Source organism: Myotis yumanensis, unplaced genomic scaffold (genome assembly GCF_028538775.1).
Source record: "Myotis yumanensis isolate MYYU_CA2020_CCGP unplaced genomic scaffold, mMyoYum1.0.hap1 SCAF_4, whole genome shotgun sequence".
NCBI classification, from domain to species: Eukaryota; Metazoa; Chordata; class Mammalia; order Chiroptera; family Vespertilionidae; genus Myotis; species Myotis yumanensis.
Window position 1 is genome coordinate 26,883,440 of NW_027223755.1, and position 13,760 is coordinate 26,897,199.

Sequence of the window (13,760 nt, forward strand, 5' to 3'; positions counted from 1 at the left end):
TAAAACCCTCCTGCAGCTTCCATAAAAACACTTTATTTAGCAGCTCTTTGCATTTTGAATACGTCCAAATCTTTAGGGACATAATTTATTTGTGGAAAATATATTTTTATTTTTTATTGTGTTTTTATACTGTGTTTTATACCCTTTTACAAGATGTTCTTGTATAGGTCCTTAATTTCATATATTCTTATACAAATTTATCAGTCTTTGCATGTGAATATTTTCCAGTTTTTCAATGTCAAGAAAAAAAAAATAAGTGAAGGAAAGCCAACCTGGGAGTGAGAGATTTGTGTGTGTAATCTAGTGGAATGGGGACCACATATTTCTACTTCTTCTTAATTGTAGATATGAAAGATGTATAGATTTCCATGATGTGTGTCAGAACTATTACAAATACATTGCTCAAAATTTGTTATTATTTTTTATTGAGGCTTTTTGCAGCTTGGAGGCAGAACCATTTCTATAATGTTGACATTGTCTTAAGTGGAGTTTTGATGGGGCCCTTGGAGTCTTCGTCAAGAGTTCCAATTCAAATAACATAAACAAAGCATTACCACCACCGGGATCCTCCAAGAAGCAGGATGGGGGAGGTTCAAAGGACAGTACTGATCATTTGCTTTATATGTTTACCCAGGTTTGTTTTCTCTATAACAATTTTATGTTGTTTTCATTACTTTTAATGATAAAACATTATAGTAATTTCTTATAATTATTATGTACGAAAATATATTGCTAATTGGGCTATTGGCGGTATTATAGACATTTAACACCAGATGCAGGAGTTATGCTGAGCTGCTGCTTGAACTTCATACTGTAACTGCAGTCAAAATGCATGCATTATTAAAAGCACTCTGTTAAACTCTACCACTACATTTCCTTATACACAATGGGAGTTGCTATGAAGTAGTTCTAAGAATGTGTTAGAGAGTTAGGGGCTGTCTTTGGGACAGAATCAGACAAGTTTGTCCAGTAGAAAGAGGGGGCCATGGAGCTCTAGGATGATTCTGAACCTCGCCAGTCAGAAGACAAAGTCGCCTCTCCTTATACCCATGGATGCCATCCTGTGGGAAGGAGAGCTCTACTGTGTACCTGTTCAAGTGTAAGCATCATCCAAAGTGATGAGCAGGACAGCTGAAGGCCATATCCCTATGAGAAAGTATCTCACAGGCTGGCATATGTGGTCCTGGGTGGTCAGGTAAAGACCCCGCCTGACAGTGGCCTGGAGCTGGTTCCACAAGAACTGACAAGGAGTTGGAGCCTATGTCTTTACTGAGCCTGTCAGTCAGGGTTATGGCTGAGTAGGGCACTCAAGCCAGCTTATTCTGAGAGGTAGGAATAGGGAGGAGGACAGTTCATACACTTCCTTTTTCTGTCCAAAGGAGACACAATAAACTAAATAGGACAAGTTAGTTTTTCTTTATGTTTCCATCTCTGTGTGTCTCTGTATTGGGACTTGGCTCAAAAAGGCCCCTCTCTGCTCATGTGAGGCCCATCCAGGAAAAGGATGCTCCTGCTCTCACTCTGTACCCATCTACCTTGCTCAGCCCTGACAAGTAGGCTGATAGCATAAACTTCGAATGTGAGCTTAGGAGTTGGGAGCTGGGATATTCATTTTTGTATTTTTAACATCCTTTCCATATCCACGTCCTCCTTTTTCAGTGGGAAGCTGGTCCTTAGCTGCCCTGACACAAAGTACGGTCAGGTCCTGGACAAGAGAGAGACTGAATCCAGCTCTGTCCACCTGCCAGCGGCTTCTCCACTCCTCAACTGCCTCCCCTGAACTGTTGAAAAAGTGACAACTGCAGCCTTGTGCTGAAAGGGGTGACATTTCATGGGGACACCATGTGAAATTCCCTCCTTGGCTTGTGCAGTTGTCAGGGAGCTAATTTCCCAGGAGGGTCCAGTCACTGCCAGGCAGCAGGACCTCCAGCCTGGGAAGGTCGGCCACAGCTGCTTGAGCACAGGAGGGAGGTAAATTATTTCCCCATTCCTATATCAGAGACTTTGGGGCCTCCACAAATATTACTCTAAAACTCACTAACGCATCATGATCAATAAATCACTCAATGATCTAGTTGTGACACAGTCATTTAAAAAGAAAAATCAGCCTTTGTGGTGAATGTACAGCATCTGGACTGTAGGGGGTGCAAGAGCTCCACTTCCTCCGGGGCTGCGCTGTGTCTCCACGGGTCAGACCCCACATTGAATAGGCCTTTATCACCACAACAGAGCCAGCTCTTCTATGAATCCAGCCCTATGAGAAAGAGGATCAAATCAGCATGCCTTTTGACAGTGTAAGCTGCAATCTTAAACCCAAAGCTGTGAGTGAGAGCTCAGAAGAGGAGCGAGCTTGTAGGCATCCTATGAATTGCCTGCGAGAGCCCCCCTCTGCCAAATCTGTGGGATCAGTTCAGTTGATTACAAGAAGACTTTCTTACCCTAGACATGAATGCACAAACTGGCTGCTTTTGTGGAAGCCAGTGTCACAGAAAACATAGCAGAGAGGTTGTTTTTGCCAAGAAGAAAGATGATCAAAGGTTCCTGCAAATGGATAAGTGGGTAAATGGATAAATGGGTAAGTGGATGGTCCTAATTTGGTATGAGACAGGGACTGAATTTTCTGGACCCTTATTAAAAATTGTTACACCTAATTCACGTGTATGATACAAGTGCCATGTGACAAGATATGCCCTAATGATAAAATTCATATAAGCACACACTTTGATGGACGCCTACAGGGCCCATGACTGATTTTCCAAATGGACTCAGCACTGCTCGCACTTCCGCTCAGCACAGAGACATGTCTGGTTCCAGTCCCCAACAGGATGGGCCAGACCTGGAATCATTGCACAGAACAGAGTCAGGGTTGAGGCTGAGGCGGAAAGGCTAAGGGAAGTTAGAGGCTCCCTCCTGATCATACTTCCAGACCAGCAGAATGTCTTTGTAAGCATTTTCATTTTGCAGGCTATAGTTTTGTCAGTCAGTGTATAAAATTGCAATCTACTCAGTGATATGATTAAAAAGTAGTAATTTTGACCATATTTAAGGGTCTCTGCTCCTTCTGAATGATGATTATAGAAAATACTTGTGACCTGATTGTTTCAATATATTCTGTGTATGCCACACACAAGCCATATTTAGTTATTCTTAAATGGGGCAAAAGACACAAATACTGTGGGAATGGTTTCTAAACCCAGTTATGAAAACACTTCTTTTTCCTTTTTTTTAACAAAAGATGATCATACTGCCTTGGAATAGGGTGTGTGAGGAGCAGGCTGGAGATTTATGGGACCCTACGTAAGTAATCCACAACCCACAATAACCACCCAAGCCTGGGCCTAGTTGACAAAACTCTTTTGCTCCACTAGAAGGATGAGGACATAAATCTATTAGACTGATTGGGATAAAGTTGGAAAATGAACTCCATACACTCCATAGCTATGACTGCCTGTGTCCCTGTGTCCCTGAGCTTTGTCCACATTGGCTAACCCCACACTCTGCCTCCCTGCTGCCTGTGGACCTCAAGTTGTCAAAAATAAGAACCTTCTGGAAGGTCCGCTGTCAGTCTCCATCCTCTCAGGCCACCGTAAAACCTGGAGTGCCATTCCCAGGCCTCCTCCCTGCATCCCAAGAAGTCTCTAAAAAGAAATGGTTCAAACAGAATATTGGAAGGGGTGAAAATGAGCCATTGAATTCACCTACACCCAAGATAAAGCCCTGGGGGGGGGGGGGGTCCCATTAGCAGCTCCTACTGAAGGGTGCAGTGGGAAGAGTTTGGGTCCAGGAAGGGAAAGAGAGAGAGCACAGCATTTGCAATCTCTGGATGAAAGCTGTTAGCTCCTGCTCGAACCCTCTCTTCCGAGATGGCCACTCAGCACATTTGAAGAGCACAGGCTCACGTAAGTGCTTAAGTCCTCAGAGCACTTAAGGAAATGAAGGAAGGCTTGATCCGCTCTTCAGTCTGAAATAATGAGTCAGAGGGGATTACGGTAAAAAAAAGAACAAAAGTGGTAAATTTGTTTGTAGTGACAGAAATAAGACTTAAGCGAAGACACTTATGCATGTATCCAATTCCCAGACTAACTGTATTGTTAAAAAAAGAAGAAAAGAAAATGTTCAGAAACTGTCTTTCCACAAGCAATAATGGGGGAATAGGGCGCCAACAACTGGGAAAGTGGGTCTAAATCGCTGATTAATGTTCAGGGCAGAGGGAGGTGGCAGTGCTATTGCTTGACATCAGAGTTGGGGGGTGGGGCACTTAGCCATGGAGGACCGTGTCAGGAAGTGGGGATTTCTATCCTCACAGATTTTTACTAGTAATATTGATGGCAAACCCAAGTTATAATTAATCTTATAACTTGGTTTATAAGGAAAGTAAATAATAAGCATATCTTTGCCCACTTTGCCCTGCTAGCTCCTTCCCATATGCCTTTGACTATATACTAAAAAAGAGCAAAGGTGAAATTTTTGTAAGTTTTTCTTTTTAGGTCATCTGGTTACATTTTTTTCCTTCCACGTTAGTACAGTAGAATCAGTAACTTCTCCTGCAGCCAACCAGAGTGAGTGGAGGGCAAATTGATCACCATGCCCTGCGCATGTGAGACCTCATAGGTAAATGCCCACATTCTCGGGTTCACAGCTGTGGGTTTGACTGGCTCTAATAGGTGGATATAGGATTCTCTGCCCCGTGGTTGAGCTCCATCGGAGAAAGTGACCTGCGTCTAATCGACAAATTGACACTTAGAACAAAATGCCAGCACCTGGGAAACTCTCTATACTTTTCATAATCTACAGAGTCATTGATTGTCAGGGGACTCTCTACATCATACTGACATTCTTTTCTCAACCTAATGGTTTGTTTTATTATCTGGGAGGTTCTCAATTGAGTGCCATTGTGTTAACCCTCTGCGGGCACTGAGCTCACACATAGTTACAGGCTTACAGGCGGTGCTCTGCCCCTGGACCACCGAGCAGGACAGGATCTGGGCACCCAGGTCCTGGGGTCCATGGAGCACACTTCACTCTGGAAAAGGAGAAAACGGCTCGTCTTCCTCTGCTCTGCCATTTTAGTGACTCCAGTCATGTCTCAACCCAGGATTTAAATGTGTTTCTGTCCCTTTTTGAACACCTAAGCCAGGGTGACTTACGGGACATTGTTTAGAAAGTGCTGCAATGGGTTCTTTTGAAATCAATTTTATATACTTTAAACATAGACAAGCATTGGAATTCATTTTTATTTCTAGGAAACTTTTGATACCTTAGGAAATCTGAAGATCCAAGTGACCTGTTAATATTTCAGAAGGTGTATATGGACCCTATCTGGTAATATAATTATGTTTGTTTGCTAAATTTTCTTTCAAATTGAATTACTTTAAATTTCTCTTTGGTATTCTAACCAGACTGGAAAGAACAATTTTATTTATATAAACAAAAAAGGTGCAACTCAGTAAATTATTAATAAAAAAGAATCTAATTTTATGGGAAGTCAGATGCTGCTAGACATTCACCATGACAGGGGAAATAAGATATTTATAACATATTACCAATTATTATATAATTGACTGGACAAGCCATTCAAAGTTTTTAAATTATATATGAATTCTTTAAATCCAGGTATAACTATGTTCCTTCCAAAGCAGTTGATAAAAGTTTGTAAATATTTTGCCACTACTTTGCACATATTTCACAGATAGTTTGCAAAAACAGTTTGCAAATATTTTGAAATGCAAAAGAAGAGGAGGAAAAGTATGCATAAAGCAGAAGGCGAAAGAGGAGTGAGACAGATGGGAACAAGAAATAAATGCAGCCAGAAAAGAGTGAAGCAGAAGATGGAGAAAGCAACAACACATTGCAAACATTCTCCTTCAGACTGTTGTTCACCTGAATGCCATCGAATATTGAATACATGACTATGCCATTTCTAACGTGAAGTAGGAACACACAAACATACAAACAAACAAAAAACCCAGAAACTATTGGTTGATGTATGCTCTTGACGGAAATAAGCAGAAACAAGTCAGCATGTCACTAGGGTCTGGGCTAGCTAATATATTAACCTGTGACAATGGCTGGAATTGTGCATGCGTCTCAAACATGCTACCTAAGACTTTAAGGGAGGGGGCACACCTGGATGATTGCCATCAACGGGTTGAGGCAGGGGGGACGCACACCTGCACACATCAGCCATATCAGCATTTTAATAAGCCCCCACACACCAAGTAAACCAGCATTGGACTAGGAATACAAGGTCTGAATGTGTACGTTTTCAGCTTTTGTTTCTTTTGAGAGTTCCCAGGGTACTATTCTGTCCTCGATGAACAGCGAGCTTGCTTGGGTCCTGAGTTAGCTCCTAGGACTGCAGTAACAAAGGCCCACAAACTGGGTGGTTTTAAAGGATAGAAACTTATTCTCTCATGGTCTGGAGACCAGCAGTCTGACATCAAGGTGTCAGTGGAGCCTGCTCTCTTAGAGGATCCTGCTCCATCCTTCCTCTTAGCTTCTGTGGCTGCCCTCAATCCTGGTGTTTCTGGGCTTCTGGACACATCATCCCAGTCTCTACCTGCACATGTTTGTCTTCACATGACATTGTAAATCTGTGTCTGTAAGTCTTCTCCTCTTCTTATAAGGACAGCAATCAAATGGAATTCAGGCCCACACTAATGACTTCACTCTAACTGGATTATTATGTCTGCTAAGATGTCATTTGGGAATATTGTCACATTCATAGTTACCAGGGATTAGCAAATCAACATATCTTTTTTTTTTTTTGCAGAATTTTGTGGTTTTATTAACACACATACAATGTGTACACAATCTGTCTATTCATTTTCTTCACTGTACAGCCTGGCATTGGGATTGGTGACCCTGATGGCCAGCTGGGCTGCTCTTTCCATAATAGCTTTGCGGTTCTTTGAGGAGACCTTGTGAGCAATCTCAGCACAGTAAGATTTTTTGCACAGCAGCAGCACTTCAAGCTCCTTGACATTATGGACCAGAAACTTCTAAAAGCCATGGGGCAGCATGTGTTTTGTTTTCTTGTTGCTCCCATAACCAATTTTGGGCATCAAGATCTGGCCCTTAAATCTTCTACGCACCCTGTTGTCAATGCCTCTGGGTTTCCACCAGTTCCGCTTAATTTTGACATATTGGTCTGACTGGTGCCGGATGAACTTCTTGGTCCTCATTTTGATAATCGTGGGTTTCACCAGGGGTCTTAGGACAGCCATGGTGCTTAATAGGAGATGGCTGCCACCTCTGTAGGCAGTGCCGAGGAAGAGCAAATCAACATAACTTTTGGGGCTACAAAATTTAACCCATAGAGGTGCTCACTGACTTTGGAAGTGAGCACAGCTGCTGCAGCATGGCCTCACTGGCCATCTTCAGGTGACTATGTAAAGCATTGTCAAGGACAGTGCCCTCACCCCTTTCCCCAGCACCATCTACTCACATGCTCCCTGGCCTGCATTGCCACCTATAGTGAGTGGCATTGGGTCAGCCCAAGAAGGGACCCCCAAATTAGAAGATGTTTTAAATGAAGAAGAAATTTGTGTTTCTGAGAATGTCAACTCAAATTGTGGTTTTGTGATTTGCTGTAACTTCTAGTACAAATAATAATTAGCTGAATGCTAAGGCATTTAAAATCTGTTATTCAGTCAAATTCTTCATCTTAATATAACACCCTATTTTCAATTATCCTGATAAGAGAAAATAATTGTTTTTACCAAAAAGAAAAAAAATCTAATAATTAGTAACTATTCCTAAAAGCTGTGGACTTTTAGAAATGTACTAGTTTGCTGATAAATATGAGATATAAACAGATGTATATTTGTAAAGATAATCAGACATTATTACTTATTATAAAACACTAGAGGCCCGGCCTGGTGCACGGATTCATGCACCAGTGGGGTCTCTCGGCCTGACCTGCACCCTCTTGCAATCCGGGACCCCTTGGGGAATGCAGATAGCCAGTTTTGGCCCAATCCCCACATGCCCAATCCAGACAGGAGGGAGCTCGATCCTGTGCTTTGAGCATCTGTCCCCTGGTGGTCAGTGTGCATCATAGTGACCAGTCATCTGATCATTTGATCATTCGGTTGGTTGCTTAGGCTTTTATATATATAGATTTTAAACAATATTCACATCCAATATGAAAGGGATGGTAAATCACATTAATATATCTTTAGAGGGGGTTTTATTCAGCCAGCAAATAGCACTCTCAGAGTATATTATTTTTGCATAGGGAAAAAGCCTCATGGTATAGTAGTAACTGGTTAAACAGATTCAAAAGAACATATTCAGAAACTAGCTATCCCTTTAAAAATACCCATGAGCATTTCTTTTGATGGTGTAATTACAGTTGATTTTGACTTTTTTTTCCTCTATGTATTTTTTTTCTTATTCTCTAGGTACCTCATAAAGAATTTTTTTTTTTACACTGAGAACAGAAATAGTCAGGACAACTTGGTGAGTGGCAGGGGACCTTCCCAGTTCCCAGGTATGGGGAGAAATCAATGAGTGATGTCAAGGGGCTTGGTGATGAAGGCAGTGGAGGCCATAATCTGATGCTATGTCCATAGCAGAGGTGTCCTGCCAAGTTATGCTCTAGATTTTAAGGGAGACTTGGAGGTAATTTTTCTGCTGGAAGATTTAGGCAGAAAACAAAAAAACAAAAAAAAAATGCAACTTTGGCAAGGCAGAAATAAAGGTTTTAACTATAACAATAAATTACAGAGAAGACTAAAGCACACAAAAAAATCTTAAGTGTCATGACTGTAATAAAAAAAGAATAATTAACAATCAAAGGGGGAGCTTCCATCTTACTCTCTGATGATGCAAAAAGAAACTGAAAGTATTGCTTAGCCAACTGTTAAATCAACTCAAATTGTTTTTAATTATAGGCCTCATCTCATGACAACTTTCTAAGTTTTTATTTCGAGTGCACCATAAAGAGAAGATAAAGATGCTTCTTTCCATCTGTTTTCATGCTATCAAACAACACACTGAATGGAAATTACCTTAAAGGCTCCAATTGAATATTCTTTTTTTTTTTAGCTCTGAAATCATCCATGAATTTCCAAGGAACATTTGAGTTAAATTTAAATAGAAACAGAACAGCCTCATGCTGGGAGTGAAGGAGAGAAGTGATATAAAACATCGATGTGGCAATAATCCTATTCATGAGGCATTTTCAATTCTGCATCCTTAGTCTGACAACCACATGCCACAATATCTTTGTGATCATAGGATGGGGCAGAAGCATCAGGACTCATCCATTCATTCTGCACACATTCCCTCAGTCTCTGCTGGCTGCCAGACACAGCTCTACACGCTGGAGGTTTGTCAAGAACAAACAGACACAGGTCCCTGCCCTTATGAAGAGTAAGTTCAGGTCAAGTCCAATAAATCAGGTATAAATATATTAGTTTGACATAATGCATAACCACCTATTCCTTACATCCCCTGTTTAACTATGCCTAGCCTCCATGGCGCTTAGCACCCTGCAGTGTAAACAGGGGGTAATAGGGAGCCCAGAGCTATGGAATACAGTAAAACCAATTGGCCCAAAGAGTGAGAATAGAATAATGGATCACAATGAACTAAGCAGAAGCCAAAGGAAAAAACTTTGATGTTCACTCCCAGTGGCCAAAGATCATGGGAGATACACATTTTTTTAAAATGAAGGGCTGAGAATATACACACAAAACAAACAAAGTTGTAAAATGGGAGAAATGTCTCATCAGAAAATGGAAATGACAGAATAGTCTGGAAATAATATTAATAGGATATGTTCAAATTAATGAAGAAACAAACAAATGAAGGGTTAAGTAACATCCATAAAATTAATGAAAATGACAGGATTGAAAAATACATTTGGTATGAAAAAGAACCTATTAAAAATCCTAAAAATAAAAAAACAAATTGTTAAAAAAAAAAAACTCAATGAAAAGATGAACTCTAGATTAGAAACAACTGAAGAGAAAATTAGTTAATAGTAAAACAATTATAAAAACACATCGCAGGGGTTAAAAGGTTAATAAATGTTTTCAAGATTAAACAAAAGAAAGAAAGAAATAGTGGAGGGACAATATTTTAAGTGATAACAGCCATGCTTTTATTCCATGGCTCTTAGACATTCAGCACATGTCTAGTGCTGATAGGAATAATAAAATAAGTCCACACTAGACATATTTTAATAAAATTATAAATAGAAAAGGTATTCAGAGGTTTAACAAAATAAACTCATAATTGTCAATGTGAATAACACATAGACAATAAGAATCTCTTCTGCAACAACATAAGCTGGAACATCATACAAATATATGTCTGCAAAGGGCTGAAGGAAAACAATGGTGGAACCTGTTTTCAAACCCACTTGATCTATTGTTATAGTGTGAGGGCACGATAAGGACATTCCCACACATGCAAAAAAGATAAGAATTTACCATGTAATTAATTAAGAAAATATTTTTTAAGGAAAAGAAAAATGTATGAAAGTTAATAGAAATAACAAAAATAATACATCATGTTAATAATAAATTTAACTATTAATGCCCTAGTTGGTTGACTCATTGGATAGAGCATCGGCCTGCAGACTAAAGGGTCCCAGGTTCGATTCTGGCCAAGAGCACATTCCCAGGTTGCGGGGTTCAGCCCCAGTACGGGGAGTGCAGGAGGCAGCCAATCAATGATTCTCTCTCATCACTGATGTTTCTATCTTACTCTCCCTCTTTCTTCCTCTCTGAAGTCAATAAATTAAAAAAATTAAAAAATAAATATTAATAATAAATGTATTGTTTATGTTTTACTAAAAATAGGATGAAAAAAGTAGGAACCACAACATACAACTAAAAGAAGTGTATTTGGAACCACGTTAAACCATGCTATTTTGCTGCCTTGTTCTGAACAAGAGCAGAACAAGGAATAAGCTTACATAATTGACAAACTTATTTTGATATTAAAAATCCATAAAATAATTAGATGTTAGCTAGATGGATAAATAAATAGGCGGTGGATGAAAAGATGATTATAACTTGATAGGTGCATAATAGATATAAATGATACATATATTTATTTGTGGTAAAGCTTAAATAATTGATAAGAAAAATGTCTGTAATATTCTTGATTCGGAGGTAGGAAGATAAACTGGACTGGAAAGAAAGCAAATAAGTACAATCTAATTAACATATCATTTAAGTGTAATGCTACTTTAATTTTTTTTAAATCTGAAGAAAATAAGATAAGTATCACTACTTGACTATTTTAGGTATTTGCTTTATTATTTGCACTGTGTTTTTTTCACAATGTTGAAATGAATGGTTGAGGTATGTGGATAACCAAAGTACTTATTCATACTTGTTCAGTATTTATTAATTTATTTTTTAATATTTATTAATCCATTCAGTACCATGACTTTTCTGTGAGATGACTGCTGTAATCCCTATTTGCCAGACATGGAAACTGAATCACCAAGAGGTCAAACGATTCACCTGAGGCCCCGCAGTTAAGAGACAAGTCAGGATTTCAAACCTGGTTTCTGACCTAGTACTCTTTACTATTTCAGGGTTCCTCAACCTCAGCACTTTTGTCATTTGGGGCCAGAATGTTCTTTTTGGGGGGGCGGAAGTTATGTACATTGTAGGATGTTAGCAGCACCCCTGGACTCTACTCACTAGATGGCCAGTAACAAACATCCCATCCCGTCATCACAATCATAAATGTCTCCAGCTGTGGCAAATGTCCCCTGAAAGGTGAAGGCAAAACTGGTCTTGGCAGAGACTGACTGCATTACAAAACCTTGTCCCAATAGTTATCATCTCAAGGAATCTACATGCATAGTAAATATAGCTGCACTGTACAGAATAGTATGAAAAAGAATGAAACTGTTTATTGTGACCTACAGATAAACACATGATGATTTGTTGTATTTCCTTCCAGTCATTTTTATGCATATAATGTATAAAATAGAATAACTGCATGGACATATTTTTTCAATAAATATTGCATACTGAATAATTTTCATACCAATTAAATATTTTTTTGCAAACACAATAATCTTAATGATTATTTTGCATCTGATCTTATGACTATTAACTTAATTAAAAATTTCATTGGTATTGAAATTTAGGTTGTCTCCAATGTTTATTATTATGCATTACATTGAATTAATAATATATTTATTCTTACATAGTTTATGTCTTTATTTCCTTAGGAAAAAATCTTAAGAAAAGTATTTCTGGCTTAACAGATATTCTTACTTTCAAATTTATTTTTTGACAAATCAAATTTCTGGAATGTTATGCCTGATTAAAATCCCACCAGAAATGAAGCACATGCAAATTTTACTGAACCTATAACAATGTGGCCCAATACGTGGCCTGTTTTTAAATTATCCAGTATAGTATACAACACAGGGAAGCTTATTTAGGGCTTAGAAGTATGGTTCCATGGTCATTTTAGATTTCACACACCCACAGTGAAGAATATTAAAGGGGCTCCTGTCACCCATGCCTCTTCTTCCAAGAAATGTTCACAACTCAATTTCAGCCCAACAGAAAGAGAGCAATACATTTTCCAGTAAGGAGAAAAAAATAAGTATGGAAAGAATAGAAATTATATACCATACATTAAGTATGCTAACTGAAAACAGTAATAATGGGAAGACTAAGTTATGAACCAGCAAGGAACATCCTATAGATTTGAGTAAGTCTGAAGTACTTTTTATTTCTATATTCACATGATTTATTGATATGATTAATTAAAGTGCAATATATGAGTGCATGTGAGTGTGTGAGTATAACAGTGCATGTGGGTGTGTAGAAGTTTTGTATGGCTTGCTTGAGTCTTAATTTAAAAAAAAACATACAAAAAAAAAACTTGAGTCACACATAGTCATCTTAGAAAAGATCTTCATTAGCTCTGCCAAGAACCTTTATGGAAATAAATTGTAAATAGCCAGAAGTACAAGAGAGTGAGTGGGATGGGTTGCTTCAGACTCTTGTCTGATATAGAACAAGGGTCGGGCACTGACAGTGGGCTCTCCACAGGGAAGAAGTGTGCAGTGGGATTCTGGCTTGATGCTCAGAGTGTGTGCTAACAGAGCAAGTCTGCTTCCTGTAGTGTGTGGCTTAAGGCTGGAATATCCTTTGACACACCCACCTTGATGTGACAGTCATGCTTTGGGAAGTCTGAACATCACCAGCTGAAGAGAACCATCCTTGTGTCCAGAGCATAGAGTTCCTCAGGGATCAGTGCAGGTGACAGCCTTAAAGAAGCAAATTAGCACCATGGTGGACAAAGATCAGTCAGGTAACAATAAATGCAGAGGTGATTCCAAACTATAAGCTCTCTAGTCAACTCTTTCCACTCGGCATTATTTCTCTGCCTGTCTTTGAAATCAAAGGGTACAGTCCAATACCAGAGTTCTGAGGAAAGTAGTGGAGGGGTGGAGTGCTCAAAAAGAAGATGCTAAACTTTTTGATAATTTGCAAGAGGGATTCTAGACTTGATGGGAGAAATTTACAGCTGTGTTTTTAGAAGGCAGAGACATACATTTTCATTCTCAAGGGTGTGTATGTACAAATGGACATTGGATAGATGAACTATTGCCATATGGTTAAGAAGCATAGAGAAAAGAGAAATGGAGTGATTCACTCAGATAAATTCCAACCATGGTCTCATTGTGAAATATGGATGAAGTTATCTACTGAGATAACATATCAAGCTTCGTCTGAAACAATATTGCTGCACTGCCCTACTATTAC

The 13,760-nt window shown here is 39.1% G+C and overlaps 1 pseudogene; it reads right to left on the minus strand.

Annotated features, from left to right (window-relative positions):
* Window positions 1-6,818: 6,818 nt before the first annotated feature.
* LOC139008046 (large ribosomal subunit protein eL32-like) lies at window positions 6,819-7,241 on the minus strand (annotated as a pseudogene).
* Between the last annotated feature and the right edge of the window lie 6,519 nt (window positions 7,242-13,760).